Below are 14,380 nucleotides of genomic sequence, written 5' to 3' on the forward strand. Positions count from 1 at the left end.
CTGGGAAATTTGGGATTTGTCCCCCCAGGAAATTTGGGAATTGTCCCCCAGGAAAATTGGGAATTGTTCCCTGGGAATTGTCCCAGCCCCAGGAAATTTAGGAATTGTCCCCTGGGAAATTTGGGAATCATCCCCCAGGAATTTTCCTACCCTCAGGAAATTTGGGAATTGTTCTCTGGGAAATTTGGGAATTGTCCCAGCCCTGAGAAATTTGGGAATTGTCCCAGCCCTGAGAAATTTGGGATTTGTCCCCTGGGAAATTTGGGAATTGTCCTCTGGGAAATCTGGGAATTGTCCCCTGGGAAATTTGGGAATTGTCCCAGCCCCAGGAAATTCAGGAATTGTCCCCAAATTTCAGGAATCCAGCCCTGAGGGGGTTCAGGAAATTCGGGATTTGTGGGTTTGGCTTTAAGAACCTCCGGGATCCCAAATCCCTCCTTTTTTTTCTCCAGGTGGGAAAAAACCCCAAAACCTCAAAACCCCAAAAACCCAAAATCCCCAAAACCCCAAAAACCCCAAAACTCCAAAACCCCAAAACCGCTTTTTCCCCAAAATAAAAAACAAACCCCAAACCGGCGAAATTCCCGGAAATTCCAGAGGAGGAGGAGGAAGAAATTACGGAAAAAAAACCCCCCAAAATTCACCAAAAAATCCCCGAAATTAAAAAAAAAAAAAAAAAAAGCAAAAAGAATCCCAAAAAATTCCCAAAAAATTCCCAAAAAATCCCCCAAAAATCCCAAAAAAATCCTCAAAATTCATCAAAAAATCCCCAAAATTCTCCAAAAAAATCCCAAAAAATCCCTCAAAAATCCAAAAAAATCCCCAAAAAATCCCAAAAAATTCACCAAAAATCCCAAAAATTCACCAAAAAATTCCCAAAAAATTCCCACAAAACTCTCATAAAATTCAAAAAAATTCACCAAAAAATCCGGAAAAAATCCAAAAAAATCCAAAAAATCCCAAAAAAATTCCCAAAAAATCCACCAAAAATCCACCAAAAAATCCCCAAAAAATCCCCCCAAAAAATCCCCAAAAATTCACAAAAAATTCCCCCAAAAATCAAAAAAAATTTACAAAAAAATCCCAAAAAATTCCCAAGAATTTCACAAAAAATCCCCAAAAATTCCCCAAAAATTCACCAAAAAAATCCCAAAAAATTCCTAAAAAAAAAAAAAAAAAAAAAATCCGAAAAAAATCCCCCAAAAATCCCAAAAAATCCCCCCAAAAAATCCCCCAAAAATCCCCAAAAATTCACCAAAAAATCCCCAAAAATTCACCGAAAAATCCCCAAAATTTCCCAAAAAATTCTAAAAAAATTCTCAAAAAAAAATCCCAAAAAAATCTCAAAAATTCACAAAAAAATTCCCAAAAATTACAAAAAAAATTCCCAAAAAATCCTCAAAAAATCCCACAATTTCACCAAAAATTCCCAAAAAAATTCCAAAAAAATTCCCCAAAAAATTCCCCAAAAAATTCCCCAAAAAATTCCAAAAAAAATTCATTAAAAAATCCAAAAAATTTCTCAAATTTTTCCTCAAAAATCCCAAAAAATCTCAAAAATTCTCCAAAAAATCCCAAAAAATTCACAAAAAAATCCCCAAAAATTCCTAAAAAAATAAAAAAAATCCCAAAAAATCCCAAAAAAAATCCCAAAAAATCCCCCAGAAATCCCAAAAAAATCCCAAAAAAATTTACAAAAAAATCCCCAAAAATTCCCAAGAATTTCACAAAAAATCCAAAAAAATTCCCAAAAAATCCAAAAAAATTCCCAAAAAATCCCCCAAAAATTCCCCAAAAAATCCCCCCAAAAAATCCCAAAAATTCCCCCAAAAAATCCCAAAAAATCCCCAGAAAATTCAAAAAAAATCTCAAAAAATTTCCCAAAAAATCCCCAAAAATTCCCAAAAAAATCCCAAAAAAATCCCAAAAAAATCCCCAAAAATTCACCGAAAAATCCCCAAAATTCACCGAAAAATCCCCAAAAATTCACCAAAAAATCCCCCAAAATTACAAAAAAAAAATCCCAAAAAATTCACAAAAAAAATCCCAATAAATAAATAAATAAATAAATAAATCACCAAAAATTCACCAAAAAATTCCCAAAAAATAAATAAATAAAAAAAAAATCCGAAAAAAAATCCAAAAAAAATCCAAAAAAAATTCCCAAAAAAATTCCTAAAAAATTTAAAAAAAAAAAAAAATCCAAAAAAATTTCCCAAAAAATCCCCAAAAAAATTCTTTAAAAAAAACCCCCCAAAATATTCCCAAAAAATTCCCAAAAAATAAATTTAAAAAAAAAAAATCCGAAAAAAATCCAAAAAAATTCCTAAAAAATTCTCAAAAAAATTCCCAAAAAATTCCTAAAAAATTAAAAAAAAAAAAAAAAAAAAAAAAAAAAAATTCCCAAAAAATCCCCAAAAAATTCTTTAAAAAAAACCCCAAAATATTCCCAAAAAATTCCCAAAAAATTCCCAATATTTTTGCACTCACGTTCCTGTCCGGCGTTTCCCTGAGCCTCGGCCGGGCTGAGGAGGAGGAGGATGAAAAGGGGGATGAAGAGTCCATGGGGAGCCATTCCTGGAGGGAAATAAAAATTCAAAATTCAAAATTTAAAATAAAAAATTAAAATTAAAATCATTTTTTTGGATTTTTTTTTTCCCCGTGGAAAAATCAAGATTTTGAGCCCCAAAATCCCAAAATTTGAGCCCCAAATCCCAATTTTTATTTTTTTTTTTAATTTTATTTTTCCCATGTGAAAATCAGGATTTTGAGCCCCAAAATCCCAATTTTTTTTTGGATTTTTTCCCGTGGAAAAATCAGGATTTTTTGCCCCAAACCCCAAATTTTTTTGGGAATTTTTCCCATGAGAAAATCAGGATTTTGAGCCCCAAATCCCAAATTTTGAGCCCCAAAATCCCAAAAATTTTTAGGGATTTTTTTCCCGTGGAAAAATCAGGATTTTGAGCCCCAAAATCCCAAAATTTCAGCTCCCAAATCCCAATTTTTTTGGGAATTTTTTCCCGTGGAAAAATCAGGATTTGATCCCCAAAATCCCAAAATTTGAGCCCCAAAATCCCAATTTTTTTTTTATTTTTTTTCCCTTGGGAAAATCAGAATTTTTTTCCCCAAAATCCCAATTTTTGGGGGGATTTTTTTCCCATAGGAAATTCAGGATTTGGGGGATTTTTCCCCATAGGAAAATGAGGATTTTGAGCCCCAAATCCCAAATTTTTTGGGGGATTTTTGAGCCCCAAATCCCAAAATTTAAGCCCCAAAATCCCAAATTTTTTTGGGATTTTTTCCCATAGGAAATTCAGGATTTTGGGGATTTTTCCCATAGGAAAATCAGGATTTTGAGCCCCAAATCCCAATTTTTTTTTGGATTTTTTTCCCGTGGAAAAATCAGGATTTTTTGCCCCAAACCCCAAATTTTTTTGGGAATTTTTCCCATGAGAAAATCAGGATTTTGAGCCCCAAATCCCAAATTTTGAGCCCCAAAATCCCAAAAATTTTTAGGGATTTTTTTTCCCGTGGGAAAATCGGGATTTGAGCCCCAAATCCCAAAATTTCAGCTCCCAAATCCCATTTTTTTGGGTATTTTTTCCCGTGGAAAAATCAGGATTTTGAGCCCCAAAATCCCAAAATTTGAGCCCCAAAATCCCAATTTTTTTTTATTTTTTTTCCCTTGGGAAAATCAGAATTTTTTTCCCCAAAATCCCAATTTTTGGGGGGATTTTTTTCCCATAGGAAAATGAGGATTTGGGGGATTTTTTTCCCATAGGAAATTCAGGATTTTGGGGGATTTTTTTTCCCATAGGATAATGAGGATTTGGGGGATTTTTCCCCATAGGAAAATGAGGATTTTGAGCCCCAAATCCCAAATTTTTTGGGGGATTTTTGAGCCCCAAATCCCAAAATTTAAGCCCCAAAATCCCAAATTTTTTTGGGATTTTTTCCCATAGGAAATTCAGGATTTTGGGGATTTTTCCCATAGGAAAATCAGGATTTTGAGCCCCAAATCCCAATTTTTTTTTGGATTTTTCCCGTGGAAAAATCAGGATTTTTTGCCCCAAACCCCAAATTTTTTTGGGAATTTTTCCCATGAGAAAATCAGGATTTTGAGCCCCAAATCCCAAATTTTGAGCCCCAAAATCCCAAAAATTTTTAGGGATTTTTTTTCCCCGTGGGAAAATCGGGATTTGAGCCCCAAAACCCAAAATTTCAGCTCCCAAATCCCAATTTTTTTGGGAATTTTTTCCCGTGGAAAAATCAGGATTTTGAGCCCCAAAATCCCAAAATTTGAGCCCCAAATCCCAAATTTTTGGGGGGATTTTTTCCCGTGGGAAAATCAGGATTTTTTTCCCCAAAATCCCAATTTTTTAAGGGATTTTTTTCCCATAGGAAAATGAGGATTTGGGGGATTATTTTCCCGTGGGAAAATCAGGATTTTGAGCCCCAAAATCCCAAATTTTGGGGGGATTTTTTCCCATAGGAAAATGAGGATTTGGGGGATTTTTTTCCTATAGGATAATGAGGATTTGGGGGATTTTTTCCCATAGGAAAATCAGGATTTTGAGCCCCAAATCCCAAATTTTTTGGGGGATTTTTGAGCCCCAAATCCCAAAATTTGAGCCCCAAAATCCCAAATTTTTTTGGGATTTTTTCCCATAGGAAATTCAGGATTTTGGGGGATTTTTTCCCATAGGATAATGAGCATTTGGGGGATTTTTCCCATAGGAAAATCAGGATTTTGAGCCCCAAATCCCAATTTTTTAGGGAATTTTTTCCCCATAGGAAAATGAAGATTTTGAACCCCAAATCCCAAATTTTTTGGGGATTTTTTCCCATAGGAAATTCAGGATTTTGGGGATTTTTTTCCCATAGGAAAATGAAGATTTTGAGCCCCAAATCCCAAATTTTTTGGGGATTTTTTTCCCATAGGAAAATGAGGATTTTGGCCGTTTTTCCCCCCGGATTTTGGGGATTTTTGGGGCTGTTTTTCCCCCGGAATTTGGGATGTTTGGACTCACCTGGGCGGACTCACCTGGGCGGACTCACCTGGGCGGACGCGGGTCGGGGCCGGGCCGGGCCGGGGATTCTTATAGAGCCGGGGGGGGGGAGGGGAGGTGAGTCAGGGAGGGGGAGGGGAGGGGAGGCCACGCCCCAAAAATCAGATACCGACGGGGTTGGGGTTTGGGTTTGGTTTGGTTCTGGGACTGGTTTTGATCCTGGTCTTGATCCTAATCCTGATCCCAGTTCTGATTCAGATTCTGGTCCCAATCTTGGTCCTGATCCCGGTTCTGATCCTGGTCCTGGTCCTGATCCCAGTTCTGGTCCCAATCCTAGTCCTGATCCTGATCCCGGTCCTGATCCCAATTCTGATCCTGGGCCTGATCCCAGTCTTGGCCCTGGTCCTGGTTCTGATCCCAGTCCTGGTCCCAGTTCTGGTCCTTGTCCCGGTTCTGTTCCTAATCCAGACCCCAGTCCTGATCCTGTCCCTGGTTCTGGTTCTGTTCCTAATCCGGACCCCAGTCCTGGTCCTGGTCCTGGTCCAGATCCACGTTCTGATCCCAAGCCTGATCCTGATCCCAGTCTTGGTTCTGGTCCTGGTTCTGTTCCTAATCCTGGTCCTGGTCCTGGTCCCGGTCCTGATCCTTGTCATGGTCCCAGTCCTGAGCCTGATCCCGGTTCTGATCCTGATCCCGGTCCTGGTTCTGATCCTGGTCTTGATCCTAATCCTGATCCCAGTTCTGATTCGGATTCTGGTCCCAATCCTGGTCCTGATCCCGGTTCTGATCCTGGTCCTGATCTTGGTCCTGATCCTGATCCCAGTTCTGGTCCTGGTCCCGGTTCTGGTCCTGGTTTTGGTCCTAATCCTGATCCTGATCCTGATCCAGATCCAGATCCAGGTTCTGATCCCAGTTCTGGTCCCAATCCTAGTCCTGATCCTGATCCCGGTCCTGATCCCAATTCTGATCCTGGGCCTGATCCCAGTCTTGGCCCTGGTCCTGGTTCTGATCCCAGTCCTGGTCCCAGTTCTGGTCCTCGTCCCGGTTCTGTTCCTGATCCAGACCCCAGTCCTGGTCCTGGTCCTGGTCCAGATCCACGTTCTGATCCCAGTTCTGATCCCAAGCCTGATCCTGATCCCAGTCCCAATCCTAGTCCCAGACCCAGTCCTGATTCTGATCCTGGTCCTGGTCCTGATCCCAGTCCTGGTTCTGATCCCGGTCCTGATCCTGATCCCAGTCTTGGTTCTGGTCCTGGTTCTGTTCCTAATCCTGGTCCTGGTTTTGATCCTGGTCCTGGTCCCGGTCCTGATCCTGTCCCTGGTCCTGGTCCCAGTTCTGGTCCTGATCCTGGTTCTGGTCCTGGTCCAGGTTCTGATCCCACTTCTGATCCCAGTCCTGACCTGGTCCTGGTCCTGATCCCAGTTCTAGTCCTGGTCCTGGTCCTGGTCCTGGTCCTGGTTCTGATCCTAATCCTGATTCTGGTCCCAGTCCCAGTCCTAGTCCCGGTTCTAGTCCTGGTTTTGGTCCTAATCCTGATCCTGATCCTGATCCCGGTCCTGATCCCAGTTCTGATCCTGGGCCTGATCCCAGTCTTGGCCCTGGTCCTGGTCCTGATCCCAGTCCTGGTCCCAGTTCTGGTCCTTGTCCCGGTTCTGTTCCTAATCCAGACCCCAGTCCTGGTCCTGGTCCAGATCCACGTTCTGATCCCAGTTCTGATCCCAAGCCTGATCCTGATCCCAGTCTTGGTTCTGGTCCTGGTTCTGTTCCTAATCCTGGTCCTGGTTCTTGTCCTGGTCTTGATCCTAATCCCGATCCCAGTTTTGATTCAGATTCTGGTCCAAATCCTGGTCCTGATCCCGGTTCTGATCCTGGTCCTGATCCTGGTCCTGGTTCTGATCCCAGTCCTGGTGCCAGTTCTCATCCTCGTCCCGGTTCTGTTCCTAATCCAGACCCCAGTCCTGATCCTGTCCCTGGTTCTGGTTCTGTTCCTAATCTGGACCCCAGTCCTGGTCCTGGTCCTGGTCCAGATCCACGTTCTGATCCCAGTTCTGACCCCAAGCCTGATCCTGATCCCAGTCTTGGTTCTGGTCCTGGTCCTGATCCTGATCCCGGTCCTGGTTTTGATCCTGGTCCTGGTCCCGGTCCTGGCCCTTGTCATGGTCCCAGTCCTGAGCCTGATCCCATTTCTGATCCTGATCCCGGTCCTGGTTCTGATCCTGGTCTTGATCCTAATCCTGATCCCAGTTCTGATTCAGATTCTGGTCCCAATCCTGGTCCTGATCCCGGTTCTGATCCTGATCCTGATCTTGGTCCTGATCCTGATCCCAGTTCTGGTCCTGGTCCCGGTTCTGGTCCTGGTTTTGGTCCTAATCCTGATCCTGATCCTGATCCTGATCCAGATCCAGATCCAGGTTCTGATCCCAGTTCTGATCCCAATCCTAGTCCTGATCCTGATCCCGGTCCTGATCCCAGTTCTGATCCTGGGCCTGATCCCAGTCTTGGCCCTGGTCCTGGTTCTGATCCCAGTCCTGGTCCCAGTTCTGGTCCTCGTCCCGGTTCTGTTCCTAATCCAGACCCCAATCCTGGTCCTGGTCCTGGTCCAGATCCACGTTCTGATCCCAGTTCTGATCCCAAGCCTGATCCTGATCCCAGTCTTGGTTCTGGTCCTGGTCCTGATCCTAATCCTGGTCCTGGTTTTGATCCTGGTCCTGGTCCCGGTCCTGATCCTTGTCATGGTCCCAGTCCTGAGCCTGATCCCGGTTCTGATCCTGATCCCGGTCCTGGTTCTGATCCTGGTCTTGATCCTAATCCTGATCCCAGTTCTGATTCGGATTCTGGTCCAAATCCTGGTCCTGATCCCGGTTCTGATCCTGGTCCTGGTCCTGGTCCTGGTTCTGATCCCAGTCCTGGTCCCAGTTCTGGTCCTTGTCCCGGTTCTGTTCCTAATCCAGACCCCAGTCCTGATCCTGTCCCTGGTTCTGGTTCTGTTCCTAATCCGGACCCCAGTCCTGGTCCTGATCCTGATCCAGATCCACGTTCTGATCCCAGTTCTGACCCCAAGCCTGATCCGGATCCCAGTCTTGGTTCTGGTCCTGGTCCTGATCCTGATCCCGGTCCTGGTTCTGATTCTGATCCTGGTCTTGATCCTGGTTCTGATCCCGGTCTTGATCCTAATCCTGATCCCGGTTCTGGTCCTGGTTCTGTTCTTAATCCGGTTCCTGGTCCTGATCCCGGTTCTTTTTTTGATCCTGGCCCTTGTCATGGTCCCAGTCCCGAGCCTGATCCCATTTCTGATCCTGATCCCGGTCCTGGTTCTGATCCTGGTCTTGATCCTAATCCTGATCCCAGTTCTGATTCAGATTCTGGTCCCAATCCTGATCCTGATCCCGGTTCTGATCCTGGTCCTGGTCCTGATCCCAGTTCTGGTTCTGAGCCTGGTCCTGATCCCGGTTCTGATCCCAATCCTGGTCCTGATCTTGATCCCAGTTCTGTTCCTGATCCTGATCCAGGGTCTGATCCCAGTTCTGATCCCAGTCTTGGTCTTTATCCCAGCTCTGATCCTGGTCCTGATGCTGGTTTTGATCCTAGTCTTGATCCTAATCCTGATCCCGGTTCTGATCCTAATCCTGATTTTGGCTGGTCCCAGTTCTGATCCTGATCCCGGTCCCAATCCTGATTCTGATCCCGATTCTGATCCCGATTCTGATCCCTGTCCTGATCCCAGTTCCAAGCCTGGTCCTGGTCCTGATCCTGATCCTGATCCTGATCCTGGTTCTGATCCCAGTCCTGGTCCTGGTTCTGGTCTTGGTCTCAGTTCTGATCTCAGTTCTGATCACAGTCCTAATCCCAGTCCCAGTCCTGATCTCGGTTCTGGTTCTGATCCTGGTCTTGATCCTGATCCTGGTCCTGATCCTGGTCTTGGTCCTGATCCCGGTTCAGATCCTAATCCTGGCCCCCATTCTGATCCCGATCCTGGTCCTGATCCAGGTTTTGATCCCAGTTCTGATCCTAATCCGGATCCCGGTCCTGGTCCTGGTCCTGATCCCGGTTCAGATCCCAGTCTTGATCCTGGTCCTGATCCTGGTCTTGATCCTAATCCTGATCCCAGTTCTGGCCCCAGTTCTGATCCCGGTCCTGATGCTAGTTCTGATTCTGATCCCGGTCCTGATCCTGATCCCAGTCTTGGTCTCGATCCCGGTTCTTTTTCTGATCCTGATCCCTGCCCTGATCCCAGTTCTGATCCTGATCTCGATCCTGATCCCAGTTCTGATCCTGATCCCTGCCCTGATCCCAGTTCTGATCCTGGTTCTGGGCCTGGTCCCGATTCTGATCCTGAGCCTGATCCCAGTCTTGGTCCTGATCCCTGTTCAGATCCGGGTTCTGATCCTGATCCTGGCCCCGGTTCTGGTTCTGGTCCTGATCTGGGTCCTGATCCTGATCATAGTCTTGATCCGAATCCCAGTCCTGGTCCTGATCCTGGTTCTGTTCCTAATCCTGATCTTGATCCTGATCCCGATCCCAGTCCTGGTTCTAATCTTAATCCTGGAACCAATCCCAGTCCCGATCCCAATCCCAGTCCTGATCCTGATCCCGATCCTAAACTCGGTCTTGATCTCAATCCCAATCCCAATCCCGATCCCGATCCTGATCCCCATCCCAGTCCCAATCCAGGTCCTGATCCCTGGTCCAGATCCCATCACAACCCAGGTGTGTCCCCAGGTGTCCCCTCAGATGTGACAGGTGTCCCCTCATCGTCCCCTCAGATGTTCCCTCAGCTGTCCCCCAGGTGTCCCCTCAGGTGTCCCCAGGTGTCTCCAGGTGTCCTCAGGTGTGTCCCCTCTGGACCTCCAGGTGTGTCCCCACTCACCAGGTGTCCCCTCAGGTGTCCCCTCAGGTGTCCCCTCAGGTGTCCCCAGGTGTGTCCCCAGGTGTCCCCTCAGATGTGACAGGTGTCCCCTCATTGTCCCCTCAGATGTTCCCTCAGCTGTCCCCCAGGTGTCCCCTCAGGTGTCCCCAGGTGTCCCCCAGGTGTCCCCTCAGGTGTCCCCAGGTGCGTCCCCAGGTGTCCCCTCAGATGTGACAGGTGTCCCCTCATTGTCCCCTCAGGTGTTCCCTCAGCTGTCCCCTCAGGTGTCCCCTCATTGTCCCCTCAGATGTTCCCTCAGCTGTCCCCCAGGTGTCCCCTCAGGTGTCCCCAGGTGTCTCCAGGTGTCCTCAGGTGTGTCCCCTCTGGACCTCCAGGTGTGTCCCCACTCACCAGGCGTCCCCTCAGGTGTCCCCTCAGGTGTCCCCAGGTGTCCCCCCAGGTGTCCCCTCAGGTGTCCCCAGGTGTCCCCAGGTGTCCCCTCAGGTGTCCCCAGCTGTCCCCAGGTGTGTCCCCTCCCCAGGTGTCCCCAGGTGTGTCCCCTCCCCAGGTGTCCCCAGGTGTCCCCAGGTGTGTCCCCTCCCCAGGTGTCACCGGCCTCACCTGTCCGGGCCCTTCCTGGGGCGTGTCCAGCCCGGCCAGGTGTGACCGGCCCGGCCAGCTGTCCCCAAATTCCCACGGGGACAGTGAGGGGACACACCTGGGGACACTGGGGACACACCTGGGGACACCTGGGGACACCTGGACACACCTGAGGGGACACCTGGGGACACCTGGACACACCTGAGGGGACACTGAGGACACTGAGGGGACAGTGAGGGGACAGTGAGGGGACATTGAGGGGACAGTGAGGGGACACTGAGGGGACACTGGGGACACTGAGGGGACAGTGAGGGGACAGTGAGGGGACAGTGAGGGGACACTGGGGACACTGAGGGGACAGTGAGGGGACAGTGAGGGGACACTGAGGGGACACTGAGGGGACACTGAGGGGACAGTGAGGGGACACTGAGGACACTGAGGGGACAATGAGGGGACACTGGGGACAGTGAGGGGACACTGAGGGGACAATGAGGGGACACTGGGGACACTGAGGGGACAGTGAGGGGACAGTGAGGGGACACTGAGGGGACACTGGGGACACTGAGGGGACAGTGAGGGGACAGTGAGGGGACACTGAGGGGACAATGAGGGGACACTGAGGGGACACTGAGGGGACAGTGAGGGGACACTGAGGGGACAATGAGGGGACAGTGAGGGGACAATGAGGGGACAGTGAGAGGACAGTGAGGGGACAATGAGGGGACACTGCAGGGGACAGTGAGGGGACAATGAGGGGATAGTGAGGGGACAGTGAGGGGACACTGAGGGGACAGTGAGGGGACACTGAGGGGACACTGAGGGGACAGTGAGGGGACACTGAGGGGACAATGAGGGGACAGTGAGGGGACAGTGAGGGGACAGTGAGGGGACAGTGAGGGGACACTGAGGGGACAGTGAGGGGACAGTGAGGGGACACTGAGGGGACAATGAGGGGACACTGAGGGGACACTGAGGGGACAGTGAGGGGACACTGAGGGGACAATGAGGGGACAGTGAGGGGACAATGAGGGGACAGTGAGAGGACAGTGAGGGGACAATGAGGGGACACTGCAGGGGACAGTGAGGGGACAATGAGGGGATAGTGAGGGGACAGTGAGGGGACACTGAGGGGACAGTGAGGGGACACTGAGGGGACAATGAGGGGACAGTGAGGGGACAGTGAGGGGACACTGAGGGGACAGTGAGGGGACACTGAGGGGACAGTGAGGGGACAGTGAGGGGACACTGAGGGGACACTGAGGGGACACTGAGGACAATGAGGGGACAGTGGGGGGACAGTGAGGGGACAGTGAGGACAATGAGGGGACACTGAGGGGACACCGGTGACACTGAAGGTGACAATGAAGGGACCCCAAATGTCCCCAAACCCCCAGACAGGTGACAATGACATCCACAGGGACAGGGAGGTGACAGGGCCGGTGACAAGGAGGTGACAAGGAGGTGACAGTGACAGCGCCAGGGGCACCGCCCGGGTGGGGGAGGGGCCGGACCGGTCCCGCCGGTGTCGCCGCCCGCGCTAATGACCCCTCCCCCACCCAGGTGTCACCAGTGTCACCTCCGGGGCCGGGAGGGGACGCGCCACCCCCGCCCCGAACCCGCGCTGACACCGCAGGTGACACACGGTGACAACGGGGGGTGGCACCTGTGACTCAGGGGACACTGAGGGGGGTGACACTGGGGGTGGCATTGGGGACATTGGGGACATTGGGGACATTGGGGACATTGGGGGGACATTGGGGACATTGGGGACATTGGGGACATTGGGGACATTGGGGGACATTGGGGGAGTTGGGGACATTGGGGGACATTGGGGACATTGGGGACATTGGGGGGACACTGGGGACATTGGGGACACTGGGGGTGGCATTGGGGACATTGGGGGGACACTGGGGGGACATTGGGGGGACACTGGGGACATTGGGGACACTGGGGGTGGCATTGGGGACATTGGGGGGACATTGGGGACATTGGGGGGACACTGGGGACATTGGGGACATTGGGGGGACATTGGGGACATTGGGGACATTGGGGACATTGGGGACATTGGGGGGACATTGGGGACATTGGGCGGACATTGGGGGACATTGGGGGGACATTGGGGGACATTGGGGACATTGGGGGACATTGGGGGACATTGGGGGGACATTGGGGGACATTGGGGGACATTGGGGGACATTGGGGGGACATTGGGGGACATTGGGGGACATTGGGGACATTGGGGACATTGGGGGACATTGGGGACATTGGGGGGACATTGGGGGACATTGGGGGACATTGGGGACATTGGGGACATTGGGGACATTGGGGGACATTGGGGACATTGGGGGACATTGGGGGACATTGGGGGACATTGGGGACATTGGGGGACATTGGGGACATTGGGGACATTGGGGGACATTGGGGACATTGGGGACATTGGGGGACATTGGGGGACATTGGGGACATTGGGGGGACATTGGGGACATTGGGGGACATTGGGGACATTGGGGACACTGGGGACATTGGGGACACTGGGGGGACATTGGGGGACATTGGGGACATTGGGGGGACATTGGGGACATTGGGGGACATTGGGGACATTGGGGGGACATTGGGGACATTGGGGACACTGGGGGGACATTGGGGACATTGGGGGGACATTGGGGACATTGGGGACACTGGGGGGACATTGGGGACATTGGGGGACATTGGGGATATTTGGGACACTGCGGGGACACTGTGGTCACTTTATGGTCATCTTGTGGTCACTTTGTGGTCACTTCATGGTCACTCTGGGGTCACCTTGTGGTCAGTTCTTTGGTCAGTTTTTGGTCACGTTGTGGTCAGTTTGGGGTCACCTGGGGGTCACTTAGAGGTCACTTTATGGTTACCTTGTGGTCAGTTCTTTGGTCACTTTGTGGTCACCTTGTGGTCACTTCGTGGTCACTCTGGGGTCACCTTGAGGTCACTCTGGGTTTGGGTTTTGGTCACTTTGTGGTCATTTCTTTGGTCACTCTGGGGCTACTTCGTGGTCACTCTGGGATCACCTTCAGGCCACCTTGTGGTCACTTTGTGGTCACTTCATGGTCACTCTGGGGTCACCTTGTGGTCACTCTGTGGTCAGTTTGGGGTCACCTGGGGGTCAACTTGAGGTCTCTTTAAGGTCACTTTATGGTCACCTTGTGGTCACTTTGTGGGCAGTTTGGGGTCACCTTGGGGTCACTTTGTGGTCACTTGGTGGTCACTTTGGGGTCACCATGGGGTCACCTTGTGGTCAGTTCTTTGGTCACTCCGGGGCCACCTTGTGGTCACTCTGGGATCACCTTTAGGCCACCTTGTGGTCACTGTGTGGTCACCTCATGGTCAGTCTGGGGTCACCTTGTGGTCACTTTGTGGTCACTTCATGGTCACCTTGTGGTCACTTTGAGGTCACCCCTCCCCCCACTGACCCCTCCCCCACCACTGACAGTTTTTGGGTTGAATTTTCCCATTTTTGGGTTAAATTTGGCCATTTTTGGGGTGAATTCTGGGGATTTTGGGTCAGTTTTGGGCCATGGTGTTAATTAATTAATTCATTCCCTCCCCATTAATTAATGAGCTCCATTAACACCAATTAATGCCCCTAATTAACTCTGTCCCATTAATTAATGAGCTTCATTAACCCAAATTAACATCCCTAAATAATTAATTAATGAGCTCCATTAACCCCAATTAATGCCCCTCTGTCCCCATTAATTAATGAACCCCATTAAACCCAATTAATGCCCCTAATGAATTAATGAATCCCATTAATCCAAATCAATGTCTCTAATTAATTCTGTCCCCATTAATTAATGAGCTCCATTAACCCAAATTAACTCCCCTATTTAATTCCCTCCCCATTAATTAATGAGCGCCATTAGCCCCAATTAACCTCCCTAATTAA

This window comes from Zosterops lateralis (genome assembly GCF_965231275.1).
Source record: "Zosterops lateralis genome assembly, chromosome: 31".
Classification (NCBI taxonomy): Eukaryota; Metazoa; Chordata; class Aves; order Passeriformes; family Zosteropidae; genus Zosterops; species Zosterops lateralis.